Genomic DNA, 19,287 nt, shown 5'->3' with positions numbered 1-19,287 from the left:
TTGTCCATTGTATGGCCGGTAAAGATCTTTTCCCAATCTGTGGGCTTTCACTTTATCTTGCGAGCTATATCCTTTGCGCTGCAGAAGCTCTGCAGTTTAATGCAGTCCCATTTGTCCAACTTTTCTTTGATATGTAGCCTTTCTGGGTCTTTGTTAAGGAAGTTCCGTCCTGTGCCAAGGAGCCCAAGTGTTTCTCCTACTCCTTCCTTTAGTGTTTTCAGGGTATCTGTTTTAATTTTGAGGTCTTTGATCCATTTTGAATTGATTTTGGTGCAGGGTGATATATAAGGATCTAGTTTTAGTTTGTTGCATGTGTTGAACCAGTTTTGCCAGCACTATTTATTAAGAGGCTGTCTTTATTCCATCCTATTTTTTTAGCTGCTTTACCAAATATTAAGTAAGCATAGTTCTGTGGGTTCATTTCTGAGTCTTCAATTCTGTTCCATTGGTCTTCAGGCCTGTTCTGGTGCCAATATCAAGCTGTTTTTATTACTTTAGCTTTGTAATACAGCTTGAAGTTGGGTATTGTAATTCCTCCAGCACTGTTCTTTCTGCTTAGGATTGTTTTTGCTATTCTGGGTCCTTTATGGTTCCATATGAACTTCTGGATTGCTTCCTCTATTTCATTAAAAAATGGTGTTGGGATATTAATGGGTATTGCATTGACTTTGTAGATAGCCTTTGGCAATATTGCCATTTTGATTATATTAATCCTCCCAATCCAGGAGCATGGGAGGTTTTTCCATTTCCTTAGTTCTGCCTTAATTTGATTTTTCATATTTTTAAAGTTCTCATCATAGAGGTCTTTCACTTCTTTAGTTAAGGTTATTCCTAAGTATTTTATGTGTTTTGAGGCTATTGCAAATGGAGTTGCTTTCCTGATTTCAGTCTCAGCGTTTGGGTCAGTAGCATATAGAAATGCCATTGATTTTTGAGGGTTTATTTTATATCCTGCAACTTTGCCAAAGTTTTGGATCAGCTCTAGTCGCTTGGGGGTATAGTCTATGGGGCTCTTTAGGTATATGATCATGTCATCTGCCAAGAGAAAAAGTTTAACTTCATCTATTCCTATTTGGATCCCCTTTATATTTTCTTCTTGCCTAATTGCTCTGGCTAGGAATTCTAGTACTATGTTGAAGAGAAGGGGAGAGAGTAAACATCCCTGTCTTGTTCCTGATTTTAAAGGGAATGGCTTTAGTTTTTCACCATTTAAAGTTTATGCTTGCTGTTCGTTTGTCATAAACTGCCTTGATTATATTCAGGAATGTTCCCTGGAATCCCAGGTTTTCCAGGGATTTTAGCATAAATGGGTGCTGGATTTTATCGAACGCTTTTTCCACATCCAGTGATATAACCATGTGGTTCTTTACCTTGCTCTGGCTGATATGGTGGATTACATTAATTAACTTGCGTATATTGAGCCAACTTTGTATCCCTGGGATGAATTCAGTTTGATCGTGGTGTATGATTTTTTTGATGACCGGTTGAAGTCGATTGGCCAGAATTTTGTTGAGAATTTTTGCATCTATGTTCATCAGGGAAATCGGTCTATAGTTCTCTTTCCGCGATGAGTCCTTGCCTGGTTTTGGGATGAGGGTTATACTGGCTTCATAGAATGTATCTGGTAGTGAAAGTACTCTTTCAATGTCATTGAAGAGTTTGAGAAACATTTGTGTGAGTTCTGTTTTGAAGGCCTTGTAGAATTCTGCTGTGAATCCGACTGGACCTGGGCTTTTCTTGGATGGTAGATCACTTATTGCTGTTTGTATTTCAGTGCTGGATATGGGTCTGTTCAGAAGATTTAAGTCTTCATGGTTGAGTTTGGGGATATCAGTTTTTTCTAGGAAATAATCCTTTTCTTCCATGTTCTCGAATTTGTTGGCATAAAGGTTTGCAAAATAGTCCCTTATTTTGTTTTGAATTTTGGTTGTTTCTGTGGTGATGTTACCTGTTTCATCTCTGATCTTGTTTATTTGAGTGTGCTTCATTTGTTTTTTGGTCAGGTTTGCTAGAGGTCTGTCTATCTTGTTGATGTTTTCAAAGAACCAACTCTTTGTTTTGTTGATTCTTTCGATTTTTTTTTTTTGGTCTCTAATTGATTTAGTTCTGATTTGATTTTAATTATTTGCTTCTGTCTATTGACTTGGGGTTTGGCTTGTTGTTCTCTTTCAAGGAAATTAAGGTGCTTCCTTAAATTATTGAGTTGCTGTTTCTCCAGTTTGTTGGTGTATGCACTCAGAGATATAAATTTTCCTCTCAGTACTGCCTTTGCTGTGTCCCAAAGGAGCTGGTACTTTGTGTCCTCATCTTGAATTCCATAAACATTTGAATTTCTGTTTTAATTTCTTCAGTGACGTATTGATAGTTCAGCAATGTGTTGTTTAGTCTCCATGAATTGTAGAATTTTCTGCGGTGGCTGTTTGAGTTGAGTTCTAATTTTATTCCATTGTGGTCTGAGAGAATGCAGGGAATGGTTTTGATATGTCTGAATTTGTACAGATTTTCTTTGTGCCCTAAGATGTGATCTATTTTGGAGAATGTTCCATGTGCTACTGAGAAGAATGTATATTCTGTTGTTGAGGGGTGGAATATTCTGTAGATGTCAGTTAAGTCTAGTTGGTCTATGCAATTGTTTAGTTCTGTGGTTTCTTTGTTCAGTTTTTGGCATGTTGATCTGTCCAGAGGTGTCAATGGAGTGTTAAAGTCTCCAACTATCAATGTGTTTGGGTTGATTAGTGTTTTTAGAGTCAGTAGTGTTTGTTTGATGAAGTTGGGTGCTCCTGTATTTGGTGTGTAGATATTTAGGATGGTTATATCTTCCTTTAGGAGTGAACCCTCTATTAGTATGTAGTAACCTTCTTTGTCTCTTCTTACCTTTTTTAATTTGACGTCAATTTTGTCTGATACCAGGATTGCAACTTCAGCCTGCTTATGGGGGCCATTTACTTGGTAGATTTTATTCCAGCCTTTCACTTTTAGAAGATTGTCAGGATCTCTGAGGACCCCTACTCCTCCCTTACCCAGAGGAGATGTTCCAATGTCGGGGTCTCGAGGACCCCTTCCCCTCCGCTATCTCCCGGGGAGAAATGCCTGAACCTCAATTCTGTGGAAGAAACTCCGCCCTACCCCTCATACCGGCAGAAGGAGTAAGGCGTGTCTTTTCTGGACTGCTCTAGGCTGAAGCGGGATGCCGAAATCCCTTCCTCGGCCCCCCATAATGTGTTAGGAACTGCAGGACAAAGATAACGGGGAGAAGGCTGGATGGTTGAATGAGTCTCAAAGGCTTTAATTGGGAGGGGGCTTATATAGCGGTAATGGCAGGAAAGGGAAGGACTTAGGCCATTGGCTAAGCCAAGCTGCCCATCAGGTGATGTCATGAAACTTCCTTTGTGGGCTGGACAACCCTATCATGGTGGCACGCACGTGTTCGCCCCAGAGGGGCTGGGGGGCTTCTTTTCCGGTTGAGGCTGGAAGGTGGGAGGGGCTCCCTCCCAACTGTCCCAGGGCTGTGGGAAGGGCAGCATCTCGCTCTTGGTGCCCTTCCCCCACCAAGGCCAAAACTGAGTCCCCAACAGAAGATGTTTACTTTTGCTGGATAGATGTGTCTCTTGGAGGCAGCAGAAAGATGCATCTTGGTTTTTCATCCAACTTATGAGCCTATGTCATTTGATTGGAGAATTAAGTCCATTAACATTGAGAGTAAGGATTGAGAGATGATCGTTTGTTCCTTTCATTATAGCTATCTTTTTAAAAGCTGTGTCTTCCCAATTCTTTATCTAATATTCTGGTTTTCTATTTAGGGTTTATTTCTTTGTCTGTATTAGGATCTTGTCGATTGGATTGGTTTTGTATTGATTTTTGATCTTTCTCCATAGATTCTAGGGAATCTTCAGCTCCTGAGATTCGATCCTCTGCTTCAGTTAGTCGGGACTGTAGGCTAGCTACTTGATTTCAGATCTCTTTTCCTTCTGACTGGTCTTTCCTGATTATTTCCATGTCATCGCTTAGGTCCTGTATGGACTTCTTTACTTCATTAACTTCGTTAATTTGGTTTTGAGTGCTGTCTCTCAAATCTTTTAGCTGGGTACCTGTCTTTTCATTTGACTCTTGAATTTCATTTATCTTTCTATTTGTTGAGGCCGTGAAGTCGTCTATTACTTTATGGAAGGATTACTGTACTGATTCAAGCTTTTCATTTATCATGTTTATCAGTAGACTTTGTAGAGCATTTTGAGGGTTCTCTTCTGTCTTTGATTGACTGCTCTGCTTCCTGCTTGTTTTGAGTGGGAGATAAGACTCCATTGTTTGCCATCTTTCTTGTGTTTCTTCTGCCCATTTGGATTGGGAATGCCAATCTACAAGCATCTGTGAGCACCGTTTAAGACCCAAAGCAGACTTTACCAAACACTGTTGTGTAAATCTTAGAAGTTCACAATTATATACAGATACCTTGTATAAGTGTATGTAAAATTATATTTGGTGTTCCTAAAGAATACAATTTCAATATACCAACCGATCCTGAGCCCTATATTCAGTAGTTACTTATTTAGTGTTACAACCCTATGAGCAATTCTTGTTCTTACATTAAGTTCTTTTAGGACTGGCTTTCTCTATGAACCCCTTTGTATAAGCAAGGATAAGCAAGGATACCCTCTATCCAATAACCAGGAGTCAATGGAATCTGGAGGTCTTGGAAGTAAGTCAGGAGGGTAAGATAGAGGTCGTAAAGAGAATAGAGTAAAATGTATGGGGGGGGGGGGTGATGGTTTTGGTTTACTTTCAGTGACGTGGAAATATGGAGAAGAGTAGAATCAGTAGAAAGAACAAGGTTAAAATGATAGACAATGGAGGTTAGCAGAAAGAGTGGAGGTGGTATTCATAGGAAAGTAACTTTTAAAGAAAGAGAATGCAAAGAGAGAAATAAAGAAAAAATACTGGAAGACAGATGCACAAAACAGAGAAAAATTATTTTTAAAAAATTCAAAGGAAGGCTGGGAATATGGCCTAGTGGCAAGAGTGCTTGCCTCCTACACATGAAGCTCTTGGTTCAATTCCCCAGCACCACATATATGGAAAATGGCCAGAAGGGGCGCTGTGGCTCAGGTGGCAGAGTGCTAGCCTTGAGCGGGAAGAAGCCAGGGACCGTGCTCAGGCCCTGAGTCCAAGGCCCAGGACTGGCAAAAAAAAAAAAAAAAAAAAAAAAAAAAAAAATTAAAAGAAAAAAGCCAGAAAAATGAACACCCCCCCCAAAAAAAAAAACAACTTGATAAAACAAACAGGAAAAAATGGAAAACAAAAAAAAAATGACGTTTCAGAAGTGAAAAAATAAAAAAAAATTTTTTTTAAAAAGCTTAAAAAATGTTTGAGAAGAAAAAAAACAACCAGAGTCTTCCTTGTTTGGGTGGTCTTTCTACAGTCTCTGGTTTCCTTGTGATGGTCTGCAGTCTATTTTGCTGCTTGGCTGGTTTGACTTGCTTTCAGTTTGCAGGGGGTGGATCTGTTCTGACCCCTCTCCCCTTTTGGTGAAATCCTGGGGCTCTGTGGTTCGCACAGCTTGCAGGTAAGCCTTGGGCGTCCACTGTAGATGGGGCACGTGAACATTCTCAGGAACCGTGGCTCCTCAGTGTGCTGTGGGGCTGCTGCCTTTAACGCCTGGCTTTGAATAGGCTGTGGACTCAGCAGGGCGGGGTGCCTCTGGCCTGGTTTACCCTGCTGAGAGTTGCTTGCCGGGGGGAGGTTCTTCCCTCCTGGGCGGGGTGGCCGCCTGGTCGGAGATGGCTATGGAATTCAGCTCCCTTTTGGGCTGGGAATTGGGTTTCCTCTGTGACAGGACCATTTATCTGTCTCAGGAACTGTTTGTTTCCCCGTCTGGTGGTCCCGTGCCGCTGGTATCTCCTTGCCACTTTGGCTTTAAATTTAGAAATTCCGGCGGGCAGGGCGGGGCACCTCTGGCTAAGCCGCAGCCCAGGACAAGCCTCCCACCTGGGCAGGGAGCGTTCTCCTGGGCGGAGCTGGCTCTCACTGATTGTTCCCTCTTGCCCTTTTCAAAGATGGCTCCTTTGTCTTCGCTTTCCCCATGCCCACTTTAGTTCCAGTCTGGTCTGACCCTATGCCAGAGTCAAAGATGGTGCTTTGCTCTGCCGGTGGGGGAAGGGCTACCTTCCAGAAGCTGCTCTGTGGGCGCAAGTGAGAATGTCTTTCATGGGTATTCACGCTTTCTCTGCGATTTCAGCCTGTCCGTGCTTAACCTGTGATCTGCTTATTTCTTCCACCGTCTGGAGGATTTCTCCCTGGTCTATGCTGTGTGCTTTAGCTGAGCGGAGTGTGCGTCCCTGTGCTGGGCACTGTGCTGGTGCTGGCACTGGTGTGGCGGTGCGTCGCCGCCCGGAGCTCAAATCTGTGTTTTCAGACCAGCAAAGTCAATTTTTCTTACCTGGCCAGAATCTCTGTACTGTTATAAGTTACTTTGGCTGTCTTTCTAGGAGTAAAAGTTTCTATGGGGTGGGAAAACTGCGGTGTCGGAGGGAGCTCAGCTAGAGCTCTGCTGCTCCCCTGCTATCTTCCCAGAAGTCCCATCCTTTCAGTCTTGAGATTGTCATCTTTTCATTTCTTTCTTCCTATGAACCCTTCTAGATTTTTCTAAGCTGGTGGCCCATGTTTTGAAAAAGGCTACTTTTTATTTCCTCTTCTCTTCCGTTCATATAAACTCATACACACACACACACACACACACACACACACACACACACACACACTGGATCATGATATATGTGAGCAATGTTCTCCCTATATTAAGCACTGACACTTTGTTATAAGTAAACCTTCCCTGAATAATAGAAGCATGACTAAAAAGTGTGTGTGTAAATTAAGTTATTCTAAGTGTAGTATGTCTAATAATGAAGTGCACAGGATTTGCACAAGATGTATTTAAATCCATATCCTGGCCTTCTTTTGCCTATCACATGACAAATTACTGAACTTCTCTGTTCTTCAGATCCTTCCAAAGAAGCATGAGAGTAATAGTAGCTTAGTAACAGAGTTGTCTTAAGTGTTGACAAATGATACACATAAAAAGCGAGTAAAGGAGACACTGACAAGTTACTATAGCCTTTAAATACTTCTATTTTATTTGTAGTCAGTACAATTCTTTTAGTTTATACATGGTCTTAAAATATAAACATTTTTTACCTTCCATTTCCTCTTTAAAAATAAAAATAACCCAATACTCTTTCAATAATGCTTTAAAAGAGCTTTAGTTAAAAAAAAAATCACCAGTGAGAATTGGTAAAACTGAAGGCCCCAGTTGGTCACTGAGAACTTTATTGTATTCTCAGACCTTGTGCAAATTATATTTTGACTTTATTCCTCATCATTACAGTGCAACTTTGGATCAGTCAGTCCCTTCTACTCTCTCTAATCTGAGATATCTATTGTCTGCCTGAGGCTGTGTCTACGATTTCTTTAGGCCTGGGGCAATTCCTAGGTTCATCACTGATGAGTAGACCATGTTTCCCTGTTCTGTGCCTGGGCTCTTTCCTCATCATTCAAAGAAGGCTCCCTAGCTCTCCCTATGGCACTTCTAGTCTAGAAGAAAACTTGTTTTTCTCTCTAAGCCTAGAGGCCTCTTCATATTCCCTCTCTGTTGAGCCACACAATCTCTGATAACATTTCTCTAACAACATTTCTCCTATTTAACTTCTATTTTTTCACAGAGAAGCAATTACAGGTCATGTTAAGTAGATGCAATTTCTGTTTTGGGGTTCGAGGGAAGGGGTTCCATGTCTCTCCAAGAGTCCACTATTCAGAGACAGACTCAAGCAAAACGGTGGATTGATTGGGGAAGCAAAAAGTGAACTGACTGGCCAAGGACCCAGCATAGACTGTGGAGCTGAAGCTATGACAGTGAAAAGCAGGCTCTGACACTATGACCCTGAGCAGTCCTCAAATTAGGGTCTATAAAGGTAAAAGCATAGCACATATGTAAGGGGTTGATTCAGGGGGTTGGGCAAGCAACAAGCAAGTTAAGCAAGCCATTTATAGAAGCAGAATTTTGGGGTCAGGTTGACCTAATTTACTCCTCCCAACATTTCCTACCATGTTTCCCTAATCAATATGGAGTCAGCTCTGCTTCCTACAATGATTTCCATAGGGATGGTTGCTTTTCCAAAATGTCTGCAAGCCCACTAGGCGAGCACTAGCTTCAGGAAGGCTCTTTTGGCATTTGCTTAGGTAGCATGGTAATCCTTTTGCACTGTGAATCCTTTTTTCTAGAGATCAAGCTCAAGGATTACTATGAGATGGAGATCATTATCATCAACAAATGGTCACACACTCAGGTGCTTTCATTTCACCATCGTGTGTCACCTTCTTTAATGTAAAAATTTAATTTGGCCTTTTGAAAATTTATTGTGAGTAAATCAAAAGATGGGAGTCTGTGAATATGAGAAAAGTAAGCTGTTTAGCATGCTTAGAACTTAAGTGCAATGGAAAATGAGTTACAAAGAGATAGGTATGGCATGTAAGAGAGACATGATTGATACTAGGGGTCCTTATTTATAATAATCTCAGTTCAGACTCAAAATAAATAGAATAATTTCCCCCCTTCTGGTCCTGGGGCTTGAAGTTTGGGCCTGGGCACTGTGTCTGAGTTTTTTGTTTGTTCATTTTTCCTCAATGCTATTTCTCTGCCACTTGAGCCACAACTCTACTTCTGGGCTTTATGGTTACTTAATTGGAAATAAGAATATCATAGACTCATTTTCACTACTTTACGTATGTAACTGTAACCTCTCTGTACATCAACATGACAATAAAATTAAATTTAATTAAAAAAAAAGAAAAAAAGAAATGTACTCTCTTTGACTTATGTATCTGTAACCTCTCCACACATCATCTTTAGAATAATAAAAAAAAATGCATGAAAAAGAAAAAGAAGTCTCTTGGGAACTTTTCTGCCCAGGCTGGGTTTGAACCATGATCCTCAGATCTCAGACTCCTGAAAAGGTAGGATTACAGGTGTGAGCTATTGACATTAGGCTGGAATAGCTTTTAATATGGGAAGTTTGTGCTCATAATCTATAGAAAGATTATTGTCAATTTCCATTTAAACCTCTGTTCAAATACCTGTTACCTTAAAACTAGAAAAGTGTTAGAGATGCCACTCATTCCTTCAGCCTAAATAGAAATAAATTGAGAGTATCCAGATGCTTAATTGTTTGCCTATCATAGCTCAACTATTTAAAAGGTGAACTGGAAGCAGAAGAAAGCTTGGATAGAGTTCCAGACACGCTAACATGAAGTGTGTCACTTTATAGACTTTCCCATAAATTTCTGGATTTTTCTGTATTTCCAAATACAGAAACAAATAATAGTGTAAATATTAAAATAGGGTTACTTTAGGATATATTTATAATGAATTAAAATAGTCTTAGTCACTGTAACTTAATAATTTTTTGTAATATATAATGAACTCAACTTGTCCTAACTTGAATATTTTCAAAATGAATTGAATTAGAAACTATGTGAAGGCACTGACCAAAATTTGGTAGTAGCTGTTATTATTTTCTAAGTATACTTATTGCTTTCTATATGCATACCTTTCAAAGATAGCCCTTTACATTTTTGGTTGTGTGCTATCTTATCAATTAATTTACAATTAATCATTGTATAAATTTAATAAATTGTGGCAAAGTTAACACCTGGATAGTCAACACCATCAATTCAGTCTACCTATAAGTTAGTTATTCAATGAGTAATTTGTTTTAAAGCAGCTTTAGATATTGCTTACAAAATATGTCTTCAATGAAGGTTTAGGGATACATATTATTTGACAAGCTTTATTAATATGAAAAACAATATTTTAATGATATCTTTAGGAATTGGAAATGTTTTTAAGAATTTACCCTTGCAGTGAGAACATAGACAATTGTTAAAATGTCTGAAAACTTAATATTGTCAGTGAATAAAATAAGTTGGGAAATCACATTGCTACTATTTTATATAACTGAAGCAATTCTATGTCCAAGAGGACAATACTATTTCAGACTACAATCAAGAGTATATACATTCCATACATTTGTCTGTTTAGGGAGCTGATTAGAATACCCTTAATTTTCACTATGAATATTTTCTTGTACCACAACATGATCAGCCTCATAACTACCCAGAGACCATCCCAAGTGCACACCTGGAAGGACTGCTATTTCCACTGCAGTGATGGGGGAGAACTTCCAACATTTCCTTTGTTTCTGTTCCTAGACTAGCTTTTTAAAATACTCTCCTGTAGTCAAGTTGCCTCAAAGAAACATTAAAAAAGGAGAGAAGGAAATGGGAAGACAAGGAGAAGAGGGAGAAGCAGAGACAGAAGGATGGGGGAAGAAGGAGGGGGAGGGAGGCAACTTACTTACACACGTTATTATGTATGTCCAGTCCCATTATCTGCCATGGGAAGGTAAGTAAACCAGAAAATCCAGTGATGAAATTCCATGCTAATCTAAAGGAATGAGAAACAGTTTTATCATGTTGTATTTTTTTCCAACCCTGAAGGTTTGAACCCAGGAAATATCAGTTTCTCTGTGTTTTTTACTCTTTTAAATTTAAATTTCCTGTCAGATTCTACCAGTTTCCTAAATCCCTGGGTTGAAGTCCACCCTTACTGATAGGTTGAGAGCTTCTCCACTCAGCTTAGCAATGCACATGTCAGTATCTCCCAGAAACAGCCTCAAAGACACATATAGAAATGTTTAAACAGTATCGCTTAGCCCAGTCAATTTTGTACTTAAATTGATCATCACACTGAGTAAGAAGAATTCACTACTATAAGTCCTCAGAAATTCTTCGTGGGTCTACTCATAAGTTACAGCAATTGGAGGAAAACAAATGTCACTAACTTAGACCCAACTCTATCTGTCTTTCACTTACTTCTGTAGGTGCTTCAGGAGACTAATGGCCTCAAGTCTAGCCCACTCCAGAGTTTACCAGTTGCCTTATCCTCTCAGGTCTTGATATTCATTAGGCCTAAAGTTGTTTGATGTAGGCAGCCAAAGCACCAAAAGAATCTTATACTTCAAATGATGATTTGGAAAGAGATGATATGCTCTAATTTAATATCTACTAGAGATCATTAGAACTCACTTTAAGTAAGTCCTATATTCAGATACTGAGGGCTTGATTTTATAACAATTTGTTATTTTGTTTTCAAGATTGACTGTTGTTCCTTTCATATGCCAGCCTCAGTAACATCAGAGGGAAGAATAAAATGATAGATAGAACCTAGACTTTTCTCGATACTTCTTCATCTCAATCTGATTAAGATTTCTAAGTAATATGAGTAGCAATAATACAGAAAGACTATAGTTATTTAGAATGTGGTGCAGTAGGTGTAGAAGCATACATTTCTGGACAGGCGATTTACAAATGAAAAGCAAAGTCTTCACTCCAAGATTTATTTATTTATACTTTCTAAATTGTAATCATAAAATCCTAGATTGAGAGGGATGATTATAGATTTCTATAATGTCTAGTTTTACAGGTTATCTGGCTAGGCTCTCAGACTCACTAAATTAAGTGTTTATATGAAGGTGCTTTGTAGATGTAGTTAACATCCACAGTCAGTTGACTCTTTAATGAGGATAATCCTCATTAATGTGGTTGGCTTCATCTGATTAGGTGAAAGCTTGTAAGAGCAGAACTGAGGTTTCCTTGCAGGAAAGGAAATTTGTGTCCAGGTTCAGCATCTGTCCTGCCTCTACTTGACACAAGTCAATTCCGTAACATAGCTATGACTGTCCATCATCTTATTCCCATTTTCTGGTATGAAGGACCATTTTTATATTTCCAGATTTTGAAATAATTTCTTTAGACAATTTCAAGCAAATATATGTGTGTATTTTGTAAATAACTTTTCTTATGTTGAAAAAAATATGGTGTGCAGTATAGCATTCATGTTTTTGATCATTTGATCCTTATAATACTGAGAGGGGATTAGTGGAAAGGAAATACTGGGTAAGTTTTCCTCTTTGCTAGTGGACACTTTCTTTTCACTGTTATTGTAGAGTTGATACACCAAAGGGTCATAATTATGTGAATTAGGTAATAAGTACAATTCTTTTGGAACCATATCTCCCCTTTCTTGGCTCTCTTCTGGGCTTTCTCTGCCTTCCTCACCCATAAGATGTACAGCAGTTCATTTTCCACATAGTGTCTAGGTGTCTAGTGAGTACCACTGTTGTGTGTGTTCACCTTTGTTCCACCTTTTCTGTGCCCTCTCTTACCCTCACAAATGAAAACAAATGAAAAACAAAGCAAAAGGAAAATAAGATTAAAAAAACAGCAGCAATGGCAACTAAAAATGTCTCCTGTTTCCTTTTCTTGGAGTTCAGTTCACAGAATATTATAGTTACATTGCTAGTGAGCATTTGTTAACCACTCCTTTGCATATCGTCCTTTGGTCGCAGTGAGGACCACTTTCATACTTAAACCTAAGAGCAGTGAGTCTCAGTCTCATTTTCTTACATTGATTTCTATTTTTCTCCATTACAGATAACAGTACAGTCTGCATTCTCTTCTCTATCCACTCCAGGGCTTAACAGGATGCTGCATACACTCAAGGTGATTACAATGATAAACACCTACTAAATAAATGGCAAATAAATTAAATATCTCAGGGCCTGCACCACAGTGTCTTTGTATGGAATGGCTCATGCTGCTTCCAATATAGCCCTCTCTGTTGTACATTAATGCATATCTCAATACCTCTTAGGGGCCAGCATTTAGTGTGTCATAAAGTATAGAAAAACGTATTTTATGCTTGTAGTGAGCTAGTTTCAGGTGTTCATGATAGTGCTGTGCACTCAGCCAGTTTTTAAATATATTAAAAAATGATTCATGATGAGTTAGGCAAAGAGCATTATGCAAATGATATCCCTAAAATATAGTTTAATTCCAAAGACTCAATCTTTCTCACATTTTAAATAGTTAATCATTTGGTTCAACCGTCTGACTTTATGTCAAAAAAATTGGAATAAAAGCACCAATTTTCCACCACCCAATTGTATCCTAATGCATTTCTGTCTAGCTGGAATTTTAAATAAATAGCTAAGAAAAGATATGGGGCTACTTTATGAAATGTAATTTGGAGTCTATGAAGATAGTTAATAAAATTTCCATCAGAGAGAAACTGAAGGGAAATATAATCACTTGGTCAAAATTATAATTGCCCATTTAGGCCTTGAAATACTGAAATTCAATGATGGTGTATTTGAATTTTCACACCCAATTCCTTTGGAAGATAAAAGTTCAGAATACTGCAACAACACACTAGGATAAGCAACTCTTCTGCCATTCAGGCATAATGAAGTTTTAACTTAAATTGTACCAAACTTTTTCTAAGAAATAGTGCATATACATGAGGTAACAACAGATCTAAATGGACTTCATTTAGTATATTCACATTCAATAAAATGTTTAAATTCTACATTTAAATTGCAAAACTATTTTATTGCTATGAAGCAATCTTTCTTTCTCCCTTCCTTCCTTCCTTCCTTCCTTCCTTCCTTCCTTCCTTCCTTTTTCTTTTCTCTTTCTTTCTTTCTTTCTTTCTTTCTTTCTTTCTTTCTTTCTTTCTTTCTTTCTTTTTCTTTTTTTCTTTCTTTCTCTCCCTCCCTCTCTCCCTCCTGCCTCTTTCTTTCTTTCTTTCTTTCTTTCTTTCTTTCTTTCTTTCTTTCTTTCTTTCTTTCTTTCTTTCTTTTTCTTTCTTTCTTTCTTTCTTTCTTTCTTTCTTTCTTTCTTTCTTTCTTTCTTTCTTTCTTTCTTTCTTTCTTTCTTTCTCTTTCTTTCTTTCTTTCTTTCTCTCTTTTTGGCTACTCCTGGGGCTTGAACTCAGGGCCAGGAGCTTTTCTGGCTAGTGATCTACCACTTGAAACACAGCTCACTTCTGGGTTTTGGGGGTAGTTAGTGGGAGATAAAAATCTCATGGACTTTCCTGCCAGGGATGACTTTGACTGTGATCCTCACATTTCAGCCTCCTAGGTAACTAGGAGTACAAGCATGGGCTACTAGTGCCTTGCTAAAGCAACCGTTTTATCCTTAACTACTACTATATGTTTAAAGTCATTGCTGTTAAAGCATAACTCATATCAAGATTTAAAATATATTTTCAAAATTCACTGGCACATTCACACACATCTTGTCATATTTAGAACATCATTAGGCTGTAAAACTATAGATAGCTTAGTACCTAAATTTATCATCAGTGCCACTACTTTAACTATTAGAAATAAGTAAAATTAAATGGAAGTCTCTGTGACATATATTAACCATCATTAAATATGAAGTAATAAAGATCTTTATTACATTGTCTTGGATAAAATAAGCTATATGTTTTTAGGGTTACATTGCCAATTTGAAATTTGTAGGCTTATTCACATGCAAAAATCATATGACAATTCAAGAACTTATATATTTCCATATGACTCCCAGGAATGTAAATGTTATTATTAAGGAAAACAAGAGATATTAAAAGCAGGATGACTTCCTAAGGTTTTTAAATATTAGTTAACATAATGTACTTCCATTTTGTGAACAAAACTGTATTCATTAAAGGAACTGAAATTGTTATATTTTCTAATGGATACTGTTTTTCATTTAGATCTAATGTTTTCTAATTTTAACATATACAGGGGTATTAAAGCGTATCTATAGAACATTACTTGTTCATTTAACTGGCATTCTACTTAACATGAATAATAAACATATGGCTTAAAAGTAAAAGGAGATGTGGAATTCACTGCAATGGAAATTAAAAATTTTTTATTTTAATTTTGCTTTGCAAGGCAAATACTGTACTTTTTGAACCACACCTCTGGCCCAGAAGTCACAATTCTTGACTTAGATGTTTGATTTTGACTGAACTACTCCAAAGTTGACTTCAATTCTAGCTTCTCTGTGTTAAGTTAAAGCAGTAGACCTTTTATTTCATGGCTGACTGATCTTTTTACTTCTCCAACTTGGTTTGGGATTGTGCAGAAGCGAACCAACCCTACCTAAACATTTCTCTTCCATCGTTTATATTTTTATTTCCTTCTCTGTAAGTTTTTGAAAGAAGAATTATTCACCCTTTTGTGATGGCATCCCTTTCAACCTTCAAACCATTGGAGACAATATTCCCTTGGATCAAAGAAAATGATTTAACCAATGATGACTAAATTGCTAAAATTAAATGGGCACCCAGTGGCCTTTATAGTACCTGGTTCTCGCAGCCTAGATGGCATGCGCTGTTTCATGGCAGAACCTGCCACCTGCTTTGGCTTTCTCCTTTCAGAAATAGTCTCTCCCAGCATTTAGTGGCTTCAGAGGCATATTCAATTGAGCTCAACAAATTTAACCACATGAACATTTTCTTTCCCTGTACTTCTCTCCTTCATACACAATCATAAATATCTGAAAAAAAATCTGAAAATCTTTGTAGGTTGAAACAAATTCCAATCTTTACTTAATTTTCTAGGGAGTAAGTACGGCTCAGTGTCTCAGGGTAGGGTTTTACATACCAAGAAAAGCGGCAGAATTTTCTTCATACATATAGGTAAATGTGAGCTTCCCACACCCACTCCTGAGAAAAGACTGTCCTGTGAGCTGTGTCAAATAATGGAAGGTAGTGAAAACAAGATTTTCTAGGAAACTCACAGGTAAAATAATGACAATGATCTAGGAATTGGCTTTTGAAGGATCTAAAGTCACTCTGATTTCTTCAGTGGCTGCTAGGCTGTCTTTCATTCTAAAAGTGGCTATGAGTTTTCAGTGCTACCATGGTGAGGATGATTTGGATGAAAGCAGGAAAATTAAAACATGATAGCAATTTCTTCTCCTATCAGGATGCAGTCATTTATCTTTTATCATCACTTTAAGAGTTACAAAGCTTTCAATTTTTAGATATTAAAAAAATTAACCCAATCTTACCAATGCTTACCAATGCTACTTTACTGTCTTCAGCACTTCAGAGCTCCTAAAATGATTTTAATTATGTTTTTGCTGGCATTTTATTGCTTTTAAGGGAGGAAAATATTCTTAAAAGCATTGTCATGGATTATGGGTCTCATTCCGCTTTACTATGACTTCCTTGTTTCTAAGGTGACTGTTTCAATTTTTCTCAGACATATTCTTACCCTTATTGCTGTTAGCTGAAACAATCCTTAATGGATAAAAGGAATGTCACTGAGAGGAACTATCCACACATTTGCAATAGTAAATAAGCAAATTTGCTTTGTGCCTAATGACATCAACATTTAATCTCCTTTTCTAATAAAAGATATGACACTTCTGAACTCCAATGTAAGTACTGCTCTGTAAATGTCATCTCCTCTTTCATCCTACGGAACTCAGTTCCTTCAACTTTATTCTCTCCTTCCAATGATGTTTATCTTCTTTACAGTTCCATAGCCAGAAACCCACAACTGTATTGTAATGTAACCTTTACTGAAAAATTCCCTCTTAGCCACCTGTTTACTTCCTACTAATTAAACTATTTCTTTTAAAAATTAATTTTATTCATTTTTTCTCTTTATGTGGTACCAAAGAATCAAACCTAAGGTTTCATGCATTCTAGACAAGCACTTTGCCACTAAGCCACATTCCCAGCCCCACACTATTTCTTTTCTTTCTATTTTTCTCAGCTTCTACACATGTACTGCTTTTAAGCTTCTTGAGAGTTTTCTTCGGTCTAACTTCCAAGAAAGAGCCAAAGAGTTGTACTACTGAGCCTCTGGGAACAAACACGGAGTGGAAATCTGACAAGGTTTTGGATAAAGAGGGACTGGCTAAGATATCATTCAAAGCAAGAAGTGATAGAAATTCCTGTCTGGTGGGTTTAATAGCAAAATAACTTGTTTTGTGTATCAGTTTTTTTCTAACTTTTATTCCTTTGAAAGAAGTTAAGGAACTATTACTTCAGCCCTCCTTATTGATTAGATTTCTATCTTAAATAAAGCAAAAGAATTCAATAGCTTGTATTTTATTGTAAATTGTTCTGCATTATTTTCCCTGTCAGATCTATGGCTTACTGTGTTATTTTTTCTTGTCATGTTGAGTCGTAAATGTGGTAATTTGGTCCCTTAATGCAAATGAATTACTTTGTTTGGTTATGTTTTGGGGGATTGATTAGAATTTTGGGGTAGTACAATAATGGAACATCATTCCCTGTAAGCATAAGGAAATGAAATAAGTATGAGTTTTTTTCTGATACAGGATTTAATTTTATAGACATTTTAGAAAATTTAATCGGGAGGTACCTGCATTTGCTTCTACCTGTGTCCTTATTTGATCCCATAAAGTGAGCCCATGCTCTATCTGTGAGAACATATGCAAATGATGTCATAGAAATCCAAGTAATAGATTAATATATAGATAGATATTTAACATGCATGTTATATGTACACATTTTGTATACTATAATGCTATATATACTACAATCATGTATGTATACACACATATAATATGCATATTATATGTATACATGTATGTACATATAATATATGTATTCTATATACATGTGTATACATGTTATGTGTATGTCAACACACATTATATATTATATATGCATATATCCACAGTATATAATATTTTCTGCCTCCTAAACTAGGCCAATAAACACATAGGCTTTCCCTTTCACCTTTCCTACCTAAGCAATATCATATTTGTCCTATTTAATGGCTTGCAATCTGATCCGAGAGTCAAAATGACCAAGACACCCAGGCTGCCCTGGGTCCTATTTCAGAGGAAGAATTTCTTGCACAGATGCTTGCTGTAGTACCTTAAAGGAATGAAAAAAAGGGAACAGTCTTTGTTTACAAATTGGAATCCCCACATCTTTTTCACCTTGACTGATAGATTTCATCAGAAGAGGCTGTACTCTGTGTACTAAGTGCACATGTCTGGGAATGCAAGTATTTATATAATGTAATTCACACTTTCACAGAGAATTCAGTTGAACCTAAACTTGATTGCTCCTTTTCCTATTTTTTCCCTTTTGTCTTGGGCCTCAAACAGCTAAGCAACCACGTCAAAAAAAAATCTATGCAAACTTTATAATTGGGCTACATGCTTTAGCTAAACCCATGTTCCAAAGAGCTACATGAATATAATGAATATATTAAAGCAATTGGTTTTAAGCTAGACTTTGCTTAATGTTATGGTATAAACAAGCACCTCATAAAGCAACTTCGGACTGGTCATTGAAAAAAATATGATTCTACAAGTCTTAAATGAATTTAAGAACCATTGTCTTACATACACTAATGTATTCACTGTTGACACTTGCTAATTTGCTGATTTCTTGATTTCTGCAGTTTGTCACAGGTCCTTGTCCTGAATTTAAGTTAAATGGAGAAATACATCTATTAAAATGAATACACATATGTTGTAATGAAATATAGAACAATTTGACAAAGTCTGAGTGTGTAGTGTTTCTTCTATTTGCCATTTTCCTTTTTTTTTTTTTTTTTTTTTTTTGGCCAGTCCTGGGGCTTGGACTCAGGGCCTGAGCACTGTCCCTGGCTTCCTTTTGCTCAAGGCTAGCACTCTGCCACTTGAGCCACAGCGCCCCTTCTGGCCGTTTTCTGTATATGTGGTGCTGGGGAATCCAACCCAGGGCCTCATGTATATGAGGCAGGCACTCTTGCCACTAGGCCATATCCCCAGCCCCTATTTGCCATTTTCTAAATATAAGCTCAAAGACTGTTCACAGTGTTACACTTTGATGTAATGATGGTAGTGTAGTTAATACTCTAAATTATCCTTAGACTTTCTCAAACAGTGGGAATGCTGATAATTTTCAGAAGAGCTAAAAAAGGATATGAATATAAAAGCAATTCAAGGAGTTTTGGCTTATTAAAGAGAAAAAAAATCCTGATCCTATCATTCTATCAGATATTTAATGAAGAAAACAGTAAAACTGAGTTAGAAATTATTTCATTATGTGTATGGTGTATGTGTATGTGTGTGTGTGGTGTGTATGTGTGTGTGTGGTGTGTATATGTGTATATGTATGTTGTGCATATATGCACATGTGTTTAGAAGTAAACATTTGTTACCAACCCTGTGATTATTACTTGTCTGTGTATTTCTTAAAAATAGCACATTTATTGTATACTTTTTCTCAAGTCAGATGTATTGAGAAAGGATCAAATGGAACAGAAAAAAACATCATTTTGAAATTTTTATCTGATCCTGATCCATTTAATCTTGAGTTCAGCTACCCAGAAGCACTTTTTCCTTAAACCTGATTATCAGTAGAAA

The sequence above is a fragment of the Perognathus longimembris genome, chromosome 1, assembly GCF_023159225.1.
Source record: "Perognathus longimembris pacificus isolate PPM17 chromosome 1, ASM2315922v1, whole genome shotgun sequence".
NCBI lineage: Eukaryota > Metazoa > Chordata > Mammalia > Rodentia > Heteromyidae > Perognathus > Perognathus longimembris.
Note: the sequence above shows the minus strand (reverse complement) of the source record.